The 25033-nt window shown below is 33.4% G+C and overlaps 1 protein-coding gene and 1 pseudogene across 2 annotated transcripts in view; one reads left to right on the plus strand and one right to left on the minus strand.

Annotated features, from left to right (window-relative positions):
* BMPR2 (bone morphogenetic protein receptor type 2) overlaps positions 1-25033 on the minus strand; it is a 154111-nt gene that overhangs the window by 113271 nt on the left and 15807 nt on the right. The window lies entirely within an intron of this gene.
* The window catches only part of LOC102537723 (prefoldin subunit 6 pseudogene), a 31736-nt pseudogene that overhangs the window by 1808 nt on the left and 4895 nt on the right, over positions 1-25033 (plus strand). The window lies entirely within an intron of this gene.

Genomic DNA, 25033 nt, shown 5'->3' on the forward strand with positions numbered 1-25033 from the left:
TTCCCTAATATTAACATCTTATACAACCCACAGTACAATTATGGAAACCAGGAAATTAACACTGATACAAATAATTAACTAATCTACAGACCTTTTCCAAGTTTCATCAATTTTCCCACTAATGTCCTTTTTTTGGTCTAGGATTTAATCCAGAATCCCAAACTGTCATGTTTTCTTAGTCTCCAGTATGTGACAGTTCCTCAGTTTTTTTTCATGACCTTGAGACTTTTTTTAAGAAATGGCATGTTATTTTATGTAATGTTTCTCAATTTGGACAACACTGTTTTCTCATGATTACATTGAGATTAAACTTCTCTGGCAAGAATACTATAGAGATGATGCTGTGTCCTTAGAGCACTGTATCAGGAAGCCTGAGATGTTAAGGTGTCACTTGGTTAGGTGGTGTCTCCAGGGTTCTCCACTGTAAATAAGGCTTCTCTTATTTACAGGCCTTATTTCCAGTGATTAAAAATATCTTATGGGAAAGACACATTGAGACTATGCAAATATCCTGTTTCTCACCATACTTGCACCACTAATATTAGTATCCATTAATACCACAAAATACATTGATTCCCCAGTACCTCCTCTAAGGATAAATCAATGAAAAAACCTAAATATCTTCCCTCACCAAAAAAAAAAACAAAAAAACCCCAAAAAACCCAACCCTACAAAATACAATAAGAACCTGTGAGTGTTTACCTAATGATGATTTTTTTATTGCCATCATTCATTCTTCATTTATTAATTGGAATTCTACTATAAAAAAGAGCTGTCCCTCAATGTTCCTGTGAACTAAAACCTCTCTAAAATATAAAGTTTATCAATTTTTTTTAAATTATAAAAATTTAAAAGGCGTCCCTTCTCCCTTGCTTATGTTAGTATAGACTCATAGATATTTATTTTATTCTATGGATTCTGATCCAATACTATCATTACTTATTTTGTCTCAGCTTTGGCCAGTGCAAATGCCTTCAAACTAGCTGTAACTTTCCAACATATTCTTATCATTTTTTGAGTACTTCCTTACTCTCTAGTACCATTAAATGTTTCAAGTTCATCTTGATTTCCCTGCCCTAGCCCTAGAATCAATCATTTCTCAAAGGTTCTTTTTATAGGAGAATATTATTTAGAACCAAGATATGGGCAGCAGTGTGTTCATTGTTACAGTAGTGTCATTACTTCTAGCCTTCTCAGTGGAGAGAGTTAAGAACCTAGCTTTCATTATACACAATATTTTTACTTATTTGTTCAATACAAGGATACATTTAGAGTAAAATTGATAATAGCAATTCAGAAATGGTAACCCATACCTCTATGAGAAAGAAACTTACTAACTAGAGTATAGTATTTCGGTATAATTTTTTTTGTCTTTAGCTTCATGGTTTTTCAAAGTGACTTAGGCTAGTTCTTTTACTCTCAGCCCTCTTCAGTGTAATTATATATTATTCATTTATAATACAATTAGGTTATTACTTATACACCTTCTTGAGTTCTTTTCACATACTCTTTGATATGAATGACATTTTTTTGAATCATATATCTGTTTTAATGAACATTTAAGAAGAGTACTTTGTTCCTTTGACTAATGAATAGGAATGGAAAGAAAACTCATTATCTCCTTGACAAAGAAACACTCACAATGTTCCTGATATTAATGAATCAATTCAAGACATTCCAGACATGTCCAGACACAGGACACTCTATCTCCAGAATCCTAAAATAAAAATATAATACAAAGTAGATAAAGAGACAGATAAAAAGAAACACCAAAAAGAAACTCATACAACCATTGTTTGATGCTTTACCCTGTGTTTCCAAGATAGTCCAAGTGGAATGTGAAATAAAAACATGGGTAGACTTCCTGTTTCCCTGTAGGTCCTACGCCCAATTTCCTGCTTCTTTCAAATCTCAAAGACAGAAGACTGATTACAGTGCCTGAAAATCCCTAATATAATTAATACTAATGTTTACAAGAATTCGAATTTTTATTTATTTTCAAAACACTTGCTGCATGCATCCTCTGTGCCAGGCACAATGCTAAGTGCTTTATATGCATTTATCCAAATAGAGCTTTGGGGAAGACCATTAACTGCTATGATTCACACTGATTTGTTTTCTCCCTAGATTTTACACACTATTGTGCTAGTACAATCAACATCTAGTGATAATGAAAAGATAACAACAAAAATTTGTCAAGACCAATCTTTTATGAGAAGCAATTTAACCTACCAGTGCAGATGGGTGGATATTTGATAGAGTTAATAAGCAACCATAAATATATGGTTTCTATGAGCAAATAAACATAGGAAATTATTCTGCCAACTAAAATTACAAAGCTTTTTAAAAACACTTCATAGAAGGTATTTCATATAAGACAATCCACAAACTTTTGGACATCAAGACCTGGCCATTAGATCCTTTAGCATTTTACTCACCACCCCAGATAATTATAATCAAGAGTTATATATTATTTTTATATAATAGATTTAATTTTGTCAATGAATTCTCTGTTTTATGAAATGCTGAGTTAAAAAAAAAACACTAGTTGCATAACTCCTGGGTATAGTATTTATGCAGAATATAATGTGAATACACTATCATTAAAGACAAGTACCTGAACTAGATGGACTACACCAATGCTTACAATAACAAGGTGTCATATAGGGACAGAACAAATATAAGCATGGAAAATGATGTCTAAACAGGACTGCTCAGGTATACTACCCTAGACCTCAGCTACTGCTAGTATCTATCATAGCATTACCACTGCTTTAAGTTCTTGCCGTTCCTGCAAAACAGTCAGGGCACACTGGTGATAAGGGGAAACACCTGAATTACCAAACCATAACCTCTAACATTTGCCTAACTCTGAGTCGGTATGACACCACTGCTCAAAAAGTCTGTCTTCCATTGAAACAAACAAACAAACAAAAACTTTTGGAAGGCAGTTATATCTTAGTGGTAGAGCACATGATTAGTACACAAGAGATCCTGGGTTCAATCCCTAGTACCTCCATTAAACAAACAAAAAGTCTGCCAATCTCTGGCACACAGGTTTTTATTCACTGATGCTGAACTTTGTATGGTTTACCATCAGTAAGAAAGACTCCTGTTCTGTCCTGGTTCTTGGATTCCTATTAAACAATTTAATTCTACGCAAATGGTTAATAGCATATCAATTTCCTTAACTCACTGGTTATAACCTGGGATCCTTCTGGTGATGAGCTACAAAAGGACTAGCAAGGGTCCTTAGAAAAATAACAGTCTCTTCCCCAGCCAGAATACAAAGAAAATTATATTAATTCTCATCTGGGGAAGAGGGTGCTCACAGCCCCAAGGGGCCACAATTTGCTTGGAACACAGAAGTGACAGTTTCTACAAAACACGAACAACCAAGGAACCGTATCATATCCTTTCTTACTCCTATTACTTGCCCGTGTTAGGCAACCACTTATGCTGAATATGGTGACATAGAAGGAAAGGTAAAGATAGGGCAACCCATAATTCCTTTTTCCTCTCAGGTCTTCCTTATTCATCAGTAAGCAAAAGTAGAATGTTGGCAGAATACCTGTGTGTATCAAGAAGTAAAATAAAAACAGGTGAATTAGTGTTGTACAGTATTTCTAACATTATGGTAAAAACTACACATGCAAGTACAAGCTATAAAATATAACTGCATAATTTCAATGATTCCACAAACAAGTTAAATATTCTTATATTTGCATTCTAAATGGGCATTGCACAATATAAAAATGAATGGTAAAACTCATGTTAATGATTTAAATTTTTATTTTTCTTTACTTAAAATGACATTAAATGATAAATGAAAAAACTATGACAAGTCAAAGGAGAGACATGGAAAAGAGAAAAAGCTATATATTCTATTATCTTTAACAGCACTTTTTTCCTGCTTTGTGAACAAAGGGGCCCAAATTTTCATTTTGCCCTACATCCCATAAATTACGTAGTGTCCTGCCAACACTCAACCTTTCCGTGTTTGGATAAAGTATTAAGAAAGTACAATATAAGATATCCTAGAGCTAGAGCATAGTTCCCTACGGAAACCACTCTGGCCAGTGCTTGAAAGGTAGTGTGAAACCACAACCCAGACCAGGAGGTCTATATTAGTTTGCCAGGGCTACTAAAACAAAAGTACCAGAAACTGTGTAGCTAAAACAAGAGCCAATTTATTGTCTCTCAGTTCTGGAAGCTGGAAATCTGAGATCAAGGTGTCAGCAGGGTTAATTTCTTCTGAGGACTATGAGGGAAAATCTGTTCCACACCTCTCAGGTTCTGGTAATTTCTTGGCAATCTTTAGTGTTCCCTGCTTTACAGATCTCTACCTTCATCTTCACATGGTGCTCCGCCTGAATGCATGTCTGTGTCTAAATTTCCCTTTTTTGTAAGGACCCAGCCATAATGGAGTAGGGGTTCACCTTACTCTACTACGACCTCATCTTAACTAATTACACCTGCATTAACCATATCTCCAAATAAGATCATATTCTTACGTAAAGGGGGTTAGGACTTCAACATTTAAGTTTGTGGGGGGCAAAATTTAACCCATAACAGAGTTTTAACTAGGAAATCCACAAATATGCTCTAGGAGACCAATCATGAACTCTTATATTGTTTACAACTTTGAGTAAGCATGTGCTTATGTGACCAGGCAAGTGTGTGAGTACACGTGTGTGGGTCATGCTGTGTAGAGAAAGGATACACAGATTTCATCAGATTCATACAGGAACAGAGGACTTTTAATAAAAAGGGAAGAATCATTAGCCTAAGTGAAAGATCACTGGGTTAGGGTTTATAATGTTCCAGGACTCCCAACACCTTTAACTGATGAGATAAGATTATTCATTATTTTCTAGAAGAACTGGATCCCAGTACATATCATATTTTGGTATGCATCAGAAATACCTGTACTTACCATTTTGCCACACAAAATAGTAAAAAGATAATTTACTGAAAAAACTAGATTTAATAAAATTAATTTTTACTGCCTCAACCAAGAGATATTCTTAAGTGAAACCAGGTAGTTTGTTGTTGTTGTTTTTTAAACTGCAAGTTCACTGAAGATCACCGTGAAAACTAGTACAGTTTGGTACCACCACCTTGACCTGTGCTAAGGAGCTGGCAGTTTTACCCACTACTGCTTTTGTACAAGTATCAACAAAGTGAAAAAAGCAAGTAACATCCTAGAACTATAATGAAAGTAAGTTTGACCTTGCAGATCCTCTGAAATGGGCTTAAGGACTCTCCAGGGATTCTTATTTAAGGCATTAAAGACTTAAATTATTTCTAGAAGTCTGCTAAACCCATTTGACACAATAAATATGTAAGTTACTGTGAAAAAAAAGTCTCTTCCACCTCCCACTCCCACCTCACTCCTTTTCCCACCTGCTCCTCTTCAATCTAAGAGAAGACTGGGTTCTCAACCAAATAAATGTCTGGCTATAATCCAACATTAGCTCAATGAAGTCCTGGCAACTTTTAGGCATTACAGCCTTCCTCTAAAACTGAGGAACCGCAGGCAAAATTGTGCTAACAATAGTGCTCTTCGCAAAAAACACTCTTAAATCCTTTATGCTGCATGTTCATTTTAAGAAGCCACTGTAATTTCCAACATTTTACTGCATGATAATTACAGAACAATCCTAAAAGGAAAATGTAGATAGTCTTGAAATCATTCAGCAATAAAAATTAAATTATATTCACTTGTTAAGAAGCTGAGTTAATTAATATGTTGAGATTCCTTGGTTGCTGCTACGTGATCCCTTAATACAGTACTTCAACAATTTTTGTATACTATATACTAAAGATTAACATTTGGCTCACAGGTTTGCTTTAAAAATAAAACTCTAAAAATATCACTCATTTATATCAACTTAATATGTTATGTAATGATTTATCATCTTATTGACTTTATACCAATGAAAACACTGGCTAAATATATATGTACTATATTTTAAGGATTAGCAACCTGTATAGAAGATGAAGCCATTTTAGCTGGCATGCAAAACTTGAAGTAAATGTGGCCTTACTGAAAGATTATCTCCAAAACTCATTAACAAAACAAAATCATTCCCATCTACTGTTATTTCAGAATACCTTTCCCTTGAAATGCTTCTGCAAAATTCTTAGTACTCTGTAATCATATCAGGTACAAGAAAAACTTGCACTCACTACAGTTTAAAAAAAAAATCTGCAACTGATTAAAAAAACTCTTTAATTCAGAACCATGTTCCTTTTAGGTACTGCCACCACATGCCATCCAACTTTATGATTACATAACTGGGGGGATGAGATGTGAGGTATACTTCACCAGTTCCCCTTCACTCACAACTGTGAGTTGGGTAGCAAGCAAACAAAAGACATTTGCATACACGATAGGCTGAGTGACATCTAAATGAAAAGAGCTGCCAACCTTTGCCTAGCTTAGATAATAAGAATGTTATAAAATGTTCATTTCATTGTATGTCCTTTCACACAACTTCTATTTTTTTGGTTACGTGCTTGCATTATTTTGAACTAGCTGTATTTTTTTAAGTTACCAGATTAAAACTACTTTACCTAAATCAAGCATAATTTAGGAGAGTTCAAAATTCAGTATTAGAATTAGAGATTATAGAAGTAGAATTAATTTAAATAAGAAAAAGTCTGAATTGATTTGAAAAAAGGAATACGAAAAATAATCAAAAATAAGTTTCACAATTAGTAGCTAAATTAAAAGTTAAGAGAATTCTAGTGATAAAACTAAAAAATTTTAAACTATGCACTATTCAGCTAATTTACTGAGATCTGAGTATAAGAATCACTTGTTATAAAAGTAACCATATAGGAATAAAAACGTAACTTTTAAAATTCTCATTATATATAGTATAACTATTATGTTCATTAACCATAGGAAGACAGCAAAGTGTGCTATTATTATCATATTCTACAAAAATGTAAGACCACTTCCTGTTAGTACTCTAAAAAGAACTTACTCTTCTGTCAAGGCACAGTTAAAATTTATCTTTATATCATTTAATTTGAATCTAATTCTGCAAAGAATGCTACATTAAACATTAGCTAAAGTCACTAGGTGGTTGAGGAATGGCAAGAATTTCATATTCTATAGTTGTGTCAAAGTATCCCTTCAACCTGCCTAAGTAGGAAGAGAGCAGAAAGACACTATACATTAGGAAGAGCAGCAAGCTCACCAGTAAGAGTGAAAAACTCACAAGAGAATTTGATCTCCCTAATTGTAAAATAGCACAAGTATCTGATGAGCAAAGGAAGTGCTGGGTTTTCTCCTTATTCTTTTCTCTTTAAGCAAATACTGACAGAACTATTCATTGTGTGACAGTCATGGTTACTAGTATTGTAACTATTAGCATCAATTTTGTCAACCAGACATAGTTGGTAATATCAAAATATACTCACTAATAAATAGGACCTCTACAGTACTACAGGTCCTCAAGCCTTTATATGAAGTCTTTATAACTAAAAGTGCTTTAAATTCTGAATTTTTCCAGATTTTAGAAAGTATCGTGTGCATATGCCATGTATTACACAACATTCCCAGTAGAGTCTGGGGGAGATTCCAGTAATTAAATCTATCAGTATTTCTTCAGCAAAAAGTATGAATATTCACAAAGATAAAAACTGAAATATCTTTGTATCTATTCAAATTTGTTTTGTCACCAAATGAGTATGCTCCAAGCTAACAAAACAGTTTTGATATTCAGTTTTAAATTTAAAAATTCCATAAGAAATTGTAAACCTATAATAACATTCAACAAGCATTTTCACATCTTTAACTGCATTTAGGCATATCTTAAAAACAGGCTTAATAAGAGTTAAGTGAACATCACATACATTTAATAAGAACCTAAAAAAGCAGATCTCCTCCCTCTCTTCAGAAATGCATAATGAAATCCAGTGAGTAAAATAAAACCACCAGTCCACACTGACATAAACAAATGAAAAAATAGGGAGAAAAGAAAGTTCTTCCAAATGATAGAATGATAATTAATTAATGTAGAAGAAATATTAGGTTTAGAAAAAAAAATCACCATTTGTCAGAATCATAATGAATGCTGAAACTAGTCTATTAAGAAACAGGATATTCACATAGTCTCAAATGTCTCTTCACAAGTTGCTTTTTAATTACAAAGGGAAAAACAGTAACTTTATCCAGCAGATATCACCTTAACCAAGTGATAAAAGTTAACATCAACAGTAATGAGGCAAACTGACATCATGTGCCCCCAATAGGATGGGCTAAGATACCAGAACCCAACAATATCTCTGTGGCATTTCTGCTAGAAGTGCATTACCTGACTCTAATCATGAGGAGACACCAGATAAACTCAAACTGAGGAACATTCTACAAAATAACTGACCTGTACTCTTCAAAAATGTCAAGGTAATAAAAGACAAAGAAAGACTGAGGGAATGTCACAGACTGAAGAAGTATAAATAGACGTAACTAAACGTAATGCATGGTCCTGAATCTGTCTCCTGGACCAGAAAAAAATTTTTCCTTTGGCTACAATAAACATTATTAGGACAACTAATCATATTTAAAGGCCTCTAGATCACAAAGTGGTATTGTATCAATGTTAAATTTCCTGATTTTGATAGCTGCATTGTGGTTATACAAGAAAATGTCTTCACTTTTTAGAAAACACACTGACTTACGTAGGAGTAAATTAGCATCATGTCTGCAACTTACTCTCAAATATTTCAGAAAAAGACAGTATGAACATACAGAGAAAATGATAAAGCAAATGTAGTAAAATATTAACATTTGGGAAAGCTAGGACTTCTTCCTCATCTATATAGGAATTCTTTGTATTATTCCTTCAACTTTTTATAAGTCTTACATAATTTCAAAACAAAAAGTCTATTTCAAACGTTATTGCCAAAAACATCACTAATAGCTAGACCTAAAAGAGCAGTCCTCTCCACCAGTGCAGTGAGACTCAAGAGTCCAGAAACACTCCATATTAGCACAGTATCCAGGAAACCAGTTCATGGTAGGCTAAAGAATATGGGCATATCAGAGAGTATAACTGTTAGAGTGCAGGGTTCTTTATGGATACTTTCAAGCAACATTTCACACTACAGGAGAACTTATGGGAACTATGAGCAAAATTAAAACAACTGGCTTGGTGACAACTGAAAATGCAACAGCTTTCACTGAACACAGAAGTTTTAGATGGACAAATAGCCAAGTTGCAAAAGAGAGTTCAAAATAACAAGGATACGGCACATGAATTTATAGCTAAAATACTTCTTGTTTAGAATTTGGAAGGGCTGTGGCATCTTCTGCTGAACTCTGCAGCTCTCTGCATTTAGGTACTGAGCATATAGTAACCACAGCATATGATATCGTCTTCAAACTTCAAGTCAAGTTAAAACTCAAACTTATCAAACTGTGTGGGAGCATCTCACCACTAGTACTTACTGAACGAAATGGACAAGCATTTAATGTCATCAGGCCAAGTTCCTAAATGGAGTTCCTATGCCCTCCTGGAGGAAGATACAAATAAATATGGAGGGCAGATGGCAAATAAGACCAAGAACTATAAGTTTCATATATTATTATCAAAAAAATTACTTAACACCTTAAAGAGGAAGGAAATTTTTATATATGTTACAACATGGATGAACCTTGAAAGTATTATGTTAAGTGAAACGAACTAGTCACAAAAAAGACAAATACTGTATGATTTCATTGGTATGAGATACTTAGAGTAGTCAAAATCCTAAGGACAGAAAGTAAATGGTAATTGCCAGGAATGAAAGAGATGAAGTGGGAAGGGGAGTTGTTGGGTAAAGAGTGCAGTTTCAGTTGGTTTCAGTTTTACCTATTTTGAAAAGTTACGGGGATGGATAGTGGTGATGGTTGCACAACATTATGACTATATTAAATACACCTGAACTGTACACTTAAAAATGGCTAAGATGGTAAATCTTAAGTTATGTGTATTTACCACAATAAAAAGAACTGGGTAATATGTTATATGTCAGTTATGCCCCCCCTCAAAAGGAATGCATGAACTGGGGAAAAAACTACTTAATAAATAAATACTTTCTAAGTATTCTTAAAAGTCATGATTAACTGATGTGTTCACTTTATGGAAATTCACTAAGACATAAATTTTGGATTTATGTACTTTTTCATATTTATGTTATACTTCAATAAAGCATATTTAAGAAAAAATGTACTTACAAAAGAAAAGCAACAATTACTAAATGGGCCCCAAAACAGTTGCTACCTTTATTGAATTCTTTCTCTTCAACCCCAGTCAGTGCTTATTCTTACATAGTAACTCTTGGGTGTGGCCATCCTAGGCAACTGGGAGCGCTGGTTGTGGGGAACAGTTGTTTTAAATGAAAATCAATAAATGAAAGATATCATTTAACTCAATTATTTAAGGATATGCTTATAATGTTAAAGATTTTTATTTGTGCTTTTATTGTTAAGTACCTAGAGACACTTAACAATTGTTAAGTCAAGAGACAGCTATTACTACTTTCTAAGATAGGCGAACAAACTGAAGTCATACAACCTGAGTTCTAATCCCACCTGTGGTACTAATCAGCTGTGTGACCTTGGGTTAGCCACTTAACCTCTTTGGATCTGTTTCTTCATCTTCAATTTTTGTTGTTGTTGTTGTTTCTTCATCTTTAAAATGAAGGACTTTAAACTAAAGGATCTGTTAAATTATCTTTGTTAGGATTCTCAGAAAAAGAATTTCACAATTCAAGGATCTTAACAAAGGCTTATTTAACCCTAGGCCTGAAAGTTTTATCTTCTATTCTTTGATGGTAGTCCAAGAGATGAGAGGGCTTTCCCTGTGCCTCTGTCCACCCCACAAAATAAACAATTTATTTTGATCTTGACTATTAAATTTGATTTTGACTTTAAAATGTGTGTGTTTAAGTGTTTGTGGCTTTTTTTTCTTGAGACTATTTCAAATTCTAAAGGGTAGAATATGACCTCAGAGACTAATAAGCTTAAATCTCATCAAACTTTCCTAACAATACCTCATGTTAATTGTAGAACCTGTCTATTCAAGTATGAATACCTGTCAGAAATAATCAAATCAAGAAGTAGTTTTTCTTTAAAGTACTTTTTTCTGAACACTTTTTAAAAAATCATTTTAATGCTAATAGCTTAACTCCAGAAGAGTATTATTTCATTTAGAAAATATCAAAAGAAAGTAAGAAGGAAAGTTAATGCTAACTGTAAGGAAAAGATCTGACATAGTACTAATTTTGTGGGCAGTGATTAACAAAAAAGAAAATGAAAGAGAATAAACAAATCATTGTTTCTTTTTCTACTTTGTCTATTTATTATCTCTGAAACAGTTAACTCCTACACAAGACTCACTTTGTAGCAAATAAGAAATAAAATAATACTTGAACTAAAAACACCTTTTAAGTTTCAGATTCACTACTATGGAAACAAATGAATTAGACAGACACTTTATCTCATATACCAAAGAAACACATGAAATCCCAAAAACGTATCTTCTGACTTACAGCTGTGTATGTGATTTTCCTTCAAATATCAACATTTCCTAATATATTAATACTTAATATCAACTAATCCTAAAATGAGTATATCAAATCTAGTAATGACTTCCAATTTCTGCTATTTGACCCAGCAATTCCACTGCTGGGTATATACTCAAAAACAGACAAACCAACCCCCACTAATTTGAAAAGATTCATGCACCCCAATGTTCACAGCATTATTTATAATTGTCAAGATATGGAAGCAACCTAAGTGTCCATCAACAGATGAATGAATAAAGGAAATGCGGTGTATCTATATATACACACAATGAAATACTACTCAGCCTTAAAGAAAATGAAGTTTTGCAGCATCATGGATGGCCTTGGAGAGTGTTATGCTAAATGAAATAAGTCATTCAAAAAAAGACAAATACTGTATGCTATCACTTACATGTGGAATCTAAAATATACAACTAGTGAATATAACAAAAAAGGAGCAGACTCACAGATATAGTTAAATATAGTCATATAGTGGTTACCAGTGTGGAGAGGCAATGGAGGAGAGGCAATATAGGTGTAGGGGAGTAAGAGGTATAAACTATTATGTATAAAGTAAGCTACAAGGATATACTGTACAACACAAGGAATATAGCCAATATTTTATAATAACTATAAAGAGTATAATCTTGAAAAATTATAGATCACTATATTGTACACCTGTAATGTATACAATACTGTACATCAACTTATACTTCAATAAAGAAAAGAGAGAAAAGAGACTGGGCAAAGACTATATAATTTGGTAACTTCTGGAAATGCTATTTTAATAAAATTATAGGGATAACTGCAAAGGGTTAAGAAATCCAGCAATAAAAATGAAGATAAAACAAGAGGCAACAAGGCCAATGTGTTATATGTGCCTAGTGTTTGTCTATTTTGTTTCCTTGCTTTTTTGTTTTTAAGGATGGAGAGAAATGATTACGATTCCGTTAGTAAGATAACAGAGAAGGAAATAGAAGGATATACTGATTTAAGATGACCAGTAGAAGAATAAGCAGTCAAAAAGTATATATCAGAGTGAAAGTGTTTATTAAAAAAATAAGATGAGTCTGATGTGACAATTACTCTTCAAAAACTTCATGCATTATTATGCAGATGTCTTGGTCTGATAGAGGTAACGCCATATCTCTTGCTGACAGATAAAAATGGTAATTTATGGAAATCCTCTGAACTTGACAAGCATTTCAATCCTTTATAAAATAGTCCAAGCTTTTGATAACTTATTATAAACCAACTTGCATATAAAATATACCAAATACATTTCTCCAAAGAACTGTCAGTAACATTGTGTGTCTTTTGCCACAATTAAAGCTCAGTGAACCCTGCTTGACTGAAATCCAGTTGTTCAGTGAGCAGTACAGGAATGGAGTGACTTAATGAACTACATAAACCATGATGAAATATCGTTTTGAGAACTGGAATAATTAACGTACCTTGGAATCTGAGGTCTTTTTAAAACGGAGAATTAGAGAAAAGTCATCTGACTAAAGTAAAAACTTAAAACAGAAAATAATTAAGCTTCACTCACTAGCAAACTGACAGATTTATACACCTGGTGGAAAATGTGAAATTGCTGCCACTGTTAAAGTAACAACTTCCTGTTTGTGTATCGTCTTCACTCTTACTGCTTCATTTCTCTCTGATGTCTCTCAAACACGGATCTCTAGGAATGCTAAAGGTATGGGAAGGTTAAGAAACAGGCTTTTTTCCTTCTATCTACTTGGTTCTATCTGATATTAACTACGAACCTTCAGGTTTTGCTTCATACCTTCAAAAACATCAAACAGCTGATTATGCTCATTTTGTTTTCTTTCAGTAGAACTTCTGCAATTTTTGTAATTTATGTCCCTCATCCTCAGAAGGGTTAATGACATGTTCAGCCTTTAAGTAGGCACAGAAATAACTGCAGTATTTACAAGATGAATAGAAAATTAAAGAAAAGAAAGTTATCAGGGAAAGAAATGTTGGATAACTAGTCATGTCCTAAAATTCAGGGGAAAAGTTAGTTACTTTTCCCTAGTAAGATAAATTCACATAGAATTTTAATATTAGGCTAAATTAGTAGAAAACCTAAACAGCAGTGTTCAAATAAGTTCAGTCCAGTATGATGAACATCAAACTTAAGAATTAACATTCAGCCTACATTCAATACTAATCTACAGTATCACAAGTCAGGATGGTGACGAAAAAAAGGTACAATGGGGCTTCTGGAGTTCTGTTTATGTACAGCGTGCTAGATATGTGTGTGTTTTCTTTCTGTGAAAATTCACCATGCTTTGTACTTAAGAGTTTATGTACTTACTATATACCTGAAAAAGTCAAATCTGGACAGAATTTGACTCATAAGCTAATCTGCAATTTCTTTGGACTTGTTTTTCTTTATGAGTCTATAATCTTTAATACATAAAATAACCCTTATTGTTCAAAATTAAAGGTCTGAGAAATGAATAGTAATGCTGCTTCCCCCCCAAAAAAAAAGTACTAATTCATGAATAATTCTCTTAATTCAAGATAATTTTTAAATGGATATGAAAATTTCCTGTAGAGAAAACAGGAAAAGAAATGTAATATATTGGGATATACTGCAGGTTAGAAAAGCTTCTTTTGACAGGCTGTAAAAAAAATTTTGATGGAAAATCTTCCTTTAAATTTATACTCTCTGTGCATCTACTAGTCTTTAAATAATAGAAGAAAACAAATCTCCTATGAATTTTTAGGTATCTATGAATTAAAATAGTTGAGTTATAAACTTCTATTGCTAAGGTATCAGATTAGGAAATAGACTCTATCAGCTATGGCAGATCTTCCAGGAATTAGCTGTAAAATTTTTACTTCATTTAAATTCTATCCTAATTCTGCCCACGATTATTCTGTTGCCTTATGGAGCTTTCACGCTACTATAAGAGACCACCATTGGTCAAACTCTGTTATTGCTCATAATTTAAGGTCTAGTTAAAAAAAATTTTTGATGAAACACTGAAGGCTGCAGTCACGCCAACTTTATTCTAGAGTCCAAATATAAAAACTAGTAGCCTCTAATATTGTTTGAAAGTAACCAAAAGTGAGAAAAAGTTACACTGGTGAAAAAAACCTACTAGGGATATATGAATGAGCACTTCCTTGTAATGGGGGAGTAGGGGGGGTGGAGAATATCAACAAAAAAACAATGAAAATCTCAAAGTGATACACTGTATTTGTGCCTGTATGGGAAAAGAAAGATTGTATGTGCTCTACAAATGAGACATGACACAAGTCTTCAAAGACTGCAATAATAAGCTAAAAAGAACAGGACAAACAGGAAAGCCCTGATCTACAAAGGGCTGTGTAACTAGGAATTATTCTTGTAGTCTGATTTCCCTGCATCATAAAAGGAGTCCAGAAAGGTGGACTCTGTCCCTATTCTTTGAATTATTACTTGAGACAAAATACTTTCCATGTTTACATTTTTTCCAATAAATGCAAAGTACAGATAATACTATTACATATTTGTAGTTTACTGAAAACTTTAAATAACATAGCTCTCTAAAATAAACATTTGAGGGAAACAGGTTTTTAAAACTATCTCAATAGTACATTCTAAATCCAAGAAATGACCGTTGCTATTTAAAAAACAGTGTATTAAAGGAGGTGTGTAGTGATACCAAATGTTCCTTGATGATACTAAAGGGAAAACGCCAATCTGCCATCTCTCTTGTCCATCTTGAGTACAAGTGCCTAACAAGTCTTACTTTTTCTCCTTAGCTCCTCTCTAATCCTTCTCCACATACAAGCCAAACTGATATTGAAAAATGAAAATCAGATAAATTCATCCTGCTTAAATCTTTCAAAAGCATTTCCTATTTTCTTAGAAGAAAATTCAAACTTCATCTTTCTACCACGGCTGAAAAGTCCCCACATGATTTGGCTCCTGCCTGCCTAACTAACCCCTTTGTCATGCATCTCTCTCCCTAGCTCACTACACTCTAGGCCACACCAGTCTCCTTTCTGATCCCATAAAATACTAAGCTCTTTCCCACCTCCCAGACTGTGCTGTCTGTTCCTCTACCCGGAATGCTCTTCCTGTAATTATTCACAAATCTGGCTCATTTTAATTCTTGAGATGTCACCTAGTAAGGAAGGCTTCATTAAGCACATTAACTCAAGTGGCCTTCCCAATTACCCTCTAATATAGCCCTGTAACATTTATCATAATTTCTACCTTGTACATGTATGTATTTACTACTTATGATCTGTCTTCTCAACAAGTACATGAGTGCCATCGGAGGCAGCAATCCAGATGCCTTGTTCATGGCTACAAGATAACTAAGATATTCTCTTAACCTAACCTAATCTTCATAAATGTAACATGTCAAAGCTAGATTACAAAAAGTAAGGTCTCCTAAGTATTTTGCTCAATATCTCCTTTCAGCAGTGTTCGTCAGGAAAACCATAAGGGTATTCAAAAATCACCAGGTAAGTATTTTATCTTGGTTCTTTTCAGTGTGTTATAAATTTGTCTTCTCCTTAAACTTATGATGTCTTCAAACTTATTTTAACAGTTTCCCTGTAGAAAAGCACTAGGCTGAATTGCCTCCCTGGATGGCTAAATGGCCTCCCCACCTCGTTCATTAAGTGTACTTGGCAACATTAGGTGTGTTACAGCATATAATTTGCTTCACATACAGCTCTTTTATTTTAGTAGCCAGTTTTTTTCACATGTAATTAGGAAAGAGCTGAATGAGACATTTCCCCAAAAACACTGCAAAAGAAAACTTCTAAAGATGCAACACAAAAAAGCATTTTTAACTTAAATTATCTACACTTTTCTCTATAGAAATGTCATCATAAAACACTGAAACCAGAGAATCATTTTCTCTTACTACTGTGATCTGCTTAAATGAAATTATAGATCACAGGTTCTTAGCGTTAGTGAAACATGGTATTTTTTAGGGGAAATGTTACTTATTGACACTGCTCCCAACCTAGTACATTAAAGATTTAAAATATCAGTAAGTTTCCTGCTTAAGAAAACTATAAGGTATTCACATCAAAGAAACATATTGTTGCTCTATCTGTAACTCCCTCCCCCAAAATCAAACATACAATATCTCTGATGAAACATTTAATATAATTATATAATACATCACCTAATGATTAAAATGGGGCTTCTTTTTCTATATATCTTAATGACATCCTCTGCCATCTTATATTACCTGTGTTTCTTTTTACCTGATTTAAATTTTATGGCCAAAGTAGATGTAGCTAGATATCCAAAACTCCAACTACTAGGAATAAAAGTAGTGAAGAGGAATGTGGCTGGTAAATACAACCCTAAAACAGTGTCAGTGAGCATTTATATGCCACCCTTTCTTCTGAATTGCTACTTTTATTGCTACTTCCTTGACCATCTATATTCCCCTCACAACCCTTTCCCCACAAAAGATAATCCACCATTTGCCAGATATTAAGCATTCAGAGCTGATGAGTATAGCATCTGAGCCAATCTGAAATATATACCCACCAAATAACCTCAGCCTTCATCACCACCCTAAGTGGTGGGTGCTTAGTAGGATGACCGTCAGTCAAATCTAAAATTCAGTGGCCATAGAAATGACAGAGAATTACTCAGGTTGCTAAATATTCCCCTCCTCTTTTCTGTACAGTCTAGCCCACCTGACTCGGCCTCTCAGCCTTTGTCCCTGCTCCTTAGGGTTGGCTCACACCTATGTTTACCATACATTTGGTCACTGTGCCTTGGCCACATGGCTGCTCTTCTAAAGAATACCTCCATAATCAGAACAATTCCCTTCCACCAACCTCAAGGGAATAGTGAACTCTATGCCATGCCTGTCCAGCCACAATGACTTTTACTATCCTTCTTGTTAGTGCCTATATATATGCATTCTGTATATCTTACTTCAAATTGGATTTTTTAACTCAGTAGCTGAGCATACACCACTATATTTATGCTCTTGTCCTGTAACAGGTTAAGTTTATCAAATACTGGGACCATGATTCGTACTTCTTCCACACCCACTCTAACACAGTTAGGGCATTCACATTCAATGAATACATGCTAACTTGGAAACAGAATTGACCAAGCAGTAGCAGTCTTTCTGCTAATGAAGCAAATAGTTTTATTACGCAGCTAGTGTGAAGATAATTTATCATAACTTTATTACTTAATGGAGAACAATCCACAAAATTTCAGAGTTGAAAGGCACCTCAGTATGATCAATTCTTTCTTACAAATGAAAAAGTCTTGAGAGAAAATATGGTTAAGAGCACAGACTTTCAGAAACCAAGAAAACCTTGGCATGAATTCCAGTTCTGCCACTTTCTAGGTGTATGGCTTTGGGTGATATATTTAACCTCTGTACAAATCAATTTCCTTATCAATGAAAAAACAATTTCTATTTCAGCAAAGCTGATAAAAGGATTCTATGAAATAAACTTAAAAGCTTGGTATAAATGCCTATCACAACCACGTATTCAAAAAATAATTTGTGGGGAGGGTATAGCTCAGTGGTAGAGTGCATGCCTAGCATGCTTGAAGTCCTGGGTTCAATTCCCAGTACCTCCAATAAACAAACAAACTTAATTATCTCTCTCCATAAAATTTTTAAAGTAAATTTAAAATATTTTTTAATTCAGTATGTAATTAACTATTATTAGAAGTATATACCATTAGACAAAGTACTTAATCTCTGTCAATCTGTTTCCCAATTCTAAAACACTAAAAATATCTTCCTTTCAGCTATTTTGATTAGAGAAAAATATATGTAAAAACATTCTGCATTGCATTTGACATACAGCAAGCCCCCATAAAGAGGGATGTCACTGTTATTAAACAGGAGGTATTTCACTTTGTTACTCTCAGTAGCATCTAATATAGTTCTTTGCATTCAAGTATTATTTTATTAATGTCACACTTTATTGGTAAATCTTTTATACAAGTTCCTTTAAACAATAATGAAATATTCATTAGCTACAGAAATTCACTGCTTCTCCAACACAGTTCTGAAGATAATTACTGAGGATATGACTCACTTGAATCTCACAGGAATCTCTCTCCAAACACCTTAACTAGATGCTCTTCTAAACAACAAATTCTATAATTAGTGACCTAAATAAGAATCACAGGTGAAAAGATTTCAGGAATCAGCTCACCTAAGTGAGAGGATGCTAAATGCAACCTACAGTAATTTTAGTACTTCTGACTGTATTAACTTCCTTCTGGTATTGTTTTTCAGAGTTCTCCTTTCAAATATAATTCTTTGCTTTAAGTAATAGGCTCCAAACTTTCCAATATTATTATTTAAAAATATCTGAATTCACAAACCTACAAGAGCTTACACAAAGAATGGTATGCTTCTTTGGAGACTACCCTAATACAGAGATCAAAGGCAAGGGCAACAAGGCCAGATCAAGCTGTGGCAGACTGGGTGGAGAACAGACAATATTAAGAGGAAATTAACTAAACTACTATTTCTCCCTTCTCCCTCAAACTTCCCCGCAACTCTATCCCTTTACCTTCTGTTACCATTATTCTTTCCTACGTTTGTACCACTCTTATGAAATATGACCACTAGAATAAACAACCAGGAATACAAAAGTATTTCAGTTAGTGCTATGTATTTCCATACACCAACTGCAGAGAACAGGTTCTAACTCAAAATCATTCTGAATACATTAAATGAATATATATATATGCTCAGGCATTTTAAACCATTGACATTAGTCATCTACTTACTTATCCAATGCTTCCTCAACTTTCGTAAGTTAGAAACCCAAATAAACAGGGTTCTTAGAAAGTTTTAAATTAAAATAATAGGTAAGGCTCTAAATAAGAGCTGAAAACGTCTGGGTGCCAATGCTCAGGCATTTTAAGCAATTGGTATTAGTCACCTATTTACCATGACAAACAAAAAATCTACTATGACATGTTAGAAGTATATTTTCTGTAATTCAAATTAACTGTCCCTAAATGATGCTTTTTACTCCCCAAATAGGACACTTTCTCTACTGGGAATTCAGTGATTAAAAGACAATTTAGCTATACAAGAAGCAATAGAGTGTAGCAGTTAAGAGCATGGGCTGCCTGCTTCTATATTATTTATGTTGCCTTGGGCAAGTTTCTTAATTTCTCTGTGCCTAAAATTCCTCATCTGTAAATGGTGATAATACATAATAGTATCTACCTCCTTACTATAATATAGAATTTTTGGTAATTGTGGATATGGTAAAGTCTTTTCTAAGATAACACAAAACCCAGACGGCAAATAGGAAAAGATAAACAATTCTAATTACATTAAATCATTTTATATAAAATCTCCTTTAAATCAATAAGAATAATAAACAAATCATTAGAAAAATTACTCTGATATCTGAACAGGTAATTCAGAGGACTATAACTGATTAATAAGCAAACAAAAAGAAGCTTGGCTTCACTAGTAATTAAAGCACTCACTTCAAACTGAAACAAAATACAATGTTTTTGCTTGGCAAAAATTGAAAACAGATACTATACAGTATTTGGAAAAGATATAAGAAAATGAGAATTCTGACATACTATTGGTGGAAATGAAAACTAGCATAATCTTCTGGGGGGAAATTTGAAAGTTCATATCAAAACTTTAAATGTGTAAACTCTGAACAAATGATTTTACTTCTAGAACTATTCTACATGAGTAATCACAAAAACCTCTATATTATACAGTACATAATGATTCTACCTTTATTTAAAAACAAATTCTAATTATACACAATGTTTATTTATAGAGCAAGCAAAAAAATGTATGAAAGATTATACACCAAACAATTAACAGTGCTTACACCTAGGGAATGGGATTAGAGGAAAAGTACAGAGGAATGGGTCTTTTTATTTTCTATACTTCATTACCAGTTAAAAATGTTTTAAATGATCTTGTGTTACAATTTCAGGATTCTAAAAACAAAGATTTTTTTAAAGAAATAAAATCAAAGTCTAGAAGCAAAGACAAGTCTTAAAATACAAAGCAAAGTCAATACAAGTTTATCTTATCTTGCTACCCCCTAGAGTCATCATTGGTTCTATTTCCCAAATTCCTTTTGTAGATACTTGGAAAGATCACATTTCCTAGAACCTGGGAGAGGCCATAAGAGTTGCTAAGTGAGTTGCTAAGTGTAAGTGATGTGAATCTCTTCTACGCACAACATATAAATACCATGAAAGACTTCCTTATACTTTTATACCTCTGGCAACCAGCAACTTTCAAGATGGTGGCACACTATCAAACCGGATCCCTGAATGATGAGCAGAGTACCCCTGTCAGTCTTTAATGGATATACAGAGTGAGCAAGAAATAACTAATGCTGTTTTAGAACAACCTAGCATATCCAAATGATACACTTCCATAACTAGAATGTAATCTATATTCATTAACAGGATGATGTGAAATATAAAGCCTATTAGCTGCTTAGTGTACAAACGTAAGCTAACTTAGTACAAATCTAAGAGTACTGTCTTGCTCTTAGCAGCACAGACCATTAAAACTGAATTTCCCATAAACTTAATAAGTAAATGGACAAAACAATGATCCCCAGAGAAATGCTGGATAAATGGAAAAAGTTGGTGCCAAAAGCTAAAGTGAATTTATAGATTAACATTTTGCTTTGTTGCGGGGGGGGATTAGATTAATTTACTTATTTATTTTTAGAGGAGATACTGGGGATTGAACCCAGGACCTTGTGCATGCTAGGCATGCACTCTACCACCTGAGCTATATCCTCCCCCAGATTAACATTTTTGATAACATTTCATCAAGGTAAAGCATTGGTTTAGCCAAAGAAAAAACTAAATTTACCAGAAAAGTTATTTGCCATGAGAAATTTGGTTTCGATAAGTAATATTAATAAATTCATTTCTTGATATCATTTGATTGTTTCTAATCTTGCCTTTCTTGTCACCACAGTACAGCCCTTTGTGTAGTAACTAAATATAAAAAGTTACTCTTCACACTAGGCTAGCCCCTAGGGATTCTAATCACTAATCACTAACAACAGATGGAAACATTGAAAAGTTCTCCTCAACTAAATATGTTATCATCACTCTCCGGGATCTAACTAACCTTCCCATCTAACCTTTCCAAAACTGAAGTTTCAAATCTTCAATGAAAATTTTTATTATCCACCAACATTTGAATGCTATATACAAAACCAAAACCTAAAATATTTGTTGTCATTTACAGCAAAATAAGAGATCATAACTAAGACATAGTTCAGTCTGGGCAATTTTTCCTGAATGACTAAAATGAAAATAAGATTTTCAGATGCCTAAAATATTCAAAATATTTTATACCCTCAGGTTAACACTGTATGTATTATATTAATGCTTTGCTTTGGAGTTACAGAGGATTTAGTTTATTCATCTGTAAAATAAGGAAAAATAATAGTTTTAGAGGATGAGATAACACAGTAAAGATGTAAGGAATATAGTGGATATGTTAAAGGCTCAAGAAATATTCATGTCTCCTCCCTTACTCTCTCAACATACAGATTTACTCACTAAAGGTACCACTGTCACACCATGTAGAATAAAGTATCTTAAATCTAACCTTCTCTAAAACATTTGATTTTCTAAATTTTTACTCCTTTGTAAAGTTAAAAGCACATCAGAAGTAGAGGAAGATCAGCAGATGTGGTCATAAGCAGCAGGGGCCAGACTGTGTAGGATATTTTAATGATTGTGACTTTAATTCTGGGTGAGATGGGGAGGCATCAGAGCACTTTGAGCATAAAGTGTCATGATTTGAATGTTACGATCTGACTTATGTTTGAAAAGGGTGACCGAGGATACCATATTGAAAAGTGAACATAATAAACAAAGGTGTTAGAGAAAACAAAAGCTACTGAAAAAATTACAAGTGAGAGAGATGTAGATTTTGATTAACATGATAGCAGCGCAACTGGTAAGAAGTAGTCAGACTAGATAAATTTTGAAGGTAGAGCCAAGAGTTTTTGCTATCAGACTGATGTGAGTATGAAAAACAAATGAAAAGACAGGGTATCTTCTGTTTTTGGCCTGAACAACTGGAATGATAGAACTACAACTTACTGAGTTGGGTAAGACTATAGGAAAAAGAAGCCTATAGAAGAAGTTCTACTTTGGACACGTTAAGTTCGAGATGACTATGAGACATATAAGTGGAGATGCTGAATACTCAGTTGGCTACAAGCAACTGGATTTCAAGGAAAGAAGTTTGGGCTGGAAATAAATCTGAAACTTTTCAGCCTCTAGATGCTATTTTTAAAGCCATGAAACCAGATAAGATCTCCAAAGGATTAAGTGTAGACAGAGAAAAGAAAAGGACCAAGGACTGAGTCCTGAGACAACATGCCATTTATAAGTGAGGGACATAGGAAAGAACTATCAAAGGAGACAGAGAGGTAGGAGGAAAATGAAGAATGTGGTATCTTAGAACACAAATGAAGAAAGTGTTTTAAGGAGAAAAAAATGAACAAATTGAGTCATGCTGCTGATATCTGAGAACGCAGAAATAAACCAAAACACAAGAAGGATATATGCACAAAAGCATTCAATATAGTACTCTTTTTTTTTGTAGATTGTAGGTGCTTTTATTTTATTTATTTTTAAAGTTGAAATATAGTCAGTTACAATGTGTCAATTTCTGGTGTACCAATATGGCAATCTTTATTAAGAGAAGAAAACCAAGACAAGCTAAACATCTCCTAATATGAATTGAGTAAATAATAAACACACTCAATAGAATGTAACACAGCTACTGCTTGTGACATACTATTCTATGTTAAAAATTTGAAATATAACTAACATATGTAACAATCACACCCACACAAAAATATATACACCTTTTTTTTAAAAAAAAATTAGAAGTAAATACACCAAAGTAAAACATAGTGTTGAAAATATGGATTAGTATTTTCTCTTTACTTTTCAAATAACAAAAACACAAAAACAAAATGTTCCCTAAAATGTTGGCCTAGAGTGTCTACTATAATTGTATAGCTTTGTTCATAGACTATTCTTATATACAAAAGCAAAGATGGAAGCATCAATAATGATGAAAAAAGTCAACTATTTCCTCATTTAAATAAAAGGTCTGGAGAGTCTGAATTATTGGATATGTACATATACATACATACACACACACACACACACACACACACACATATGTATAAATGACACACTATGTCATTTGCCAGGTTACATTTAGCCCTAAATCATCCTATTTTGCACCTAAATTGCTGGAACACAATGAAGGTATATCATCATGTATATTTTTGACAGTGAGATTTTAAAGGAAAAGTACTGTCCTGAAAAGTGGAGGCTGAAATTTCTCAGCCTCCATCTGCATCTAACCTTCCAGATATAGATGCAGAATTGCCAGAGATAGGTATGTGTGTATATGATTGTTCTATTCTCCAAACATCCAACTCCATCTAAAACTATTACAGCCAATACCTCTGGCACAATACATTATCATGTCCACAATTCTTCCATCAAGTCCACAGTCAACACATTTAAGGTGAAAATGATTATACAAATTCTGTATTTATAGCTTGATAATTTGTATAATGCAGTTTAAGTGTTACCCAACATGCTCAAGGCAATGTTAATGGATAGTGTTGGACACTGGGACTCCAGGCATGTATATGAAATTTTACATTAGTTCTTTTGGTAATAATTCTCCTTATATCTTATTGGTATGTAATTTGACATATCATATAGACTCTTAAAGGCACAAGCCACGGTAGAAAAATTATACCTTATATCTACCAATTCTTTATAATACAGAATTTTTTAAAAAGTTAATTGAGTAAATGGCATAGTATTTCAAGTAAATGGGATAATGAATCCATAATTTGAAGGGGCCGAAAGGCTGCCCTTTGTATAAATAAAATGTACTATCTTTTGAATACATCCTGAGAAAAACATATGAAGAGTCAATGAGAATATATTCAACAAGTTTTAAAACATATTCAAACCCTTTCTCCCCCATTTTAAACTGTAGTTCTGGTTACAATATATCACCATAAAAAAGCAAGTTTCAAAGTTACAAACATAAGGAGGGCAGGGCATAGCTCAGTTGTAGAGCGCATACTTGGCATGCAAAAGGTCCTGGGTTCAAACCCCAGTTACCTCCATTTAAATAAATAAATAAATCTAATTACCAACCCCCCAACACCAAAAAAAAAAAAGTTACAAACGTACATATGTGTGTGTGTGTATATGTATGTGTGTACACACATGTACATATGTGTATATACAGAGTATAGTAGCACTTTAAAATATACGTATGGAAAAAGTCTTTAAAAAAATCAAGGTATTAAAGGTCCTTATATTCAAGTGAGCAAGATTATTTTTTAAATTTTCTTTCTTCCTATATTTGTATAAAATATGCATGTACATTTTTTTCATAAACTTTTATTTTTGAATAGTTTTTGTTTTAGA

Source organism: Vicugna pacos, chromosome 5 (genome assembly GCF_048564905.1).
Source record: "Vicugna pacos chromosome 5, VicPac4, whole genome shotgun sequence".
Taxonomy (NCBI): domain Eukaryota; kingdom Metazoa; phylum Chordata; class Mammalia; order Artiodactyla; family Camelidae; genus Vicugna; species Vicugna pacos.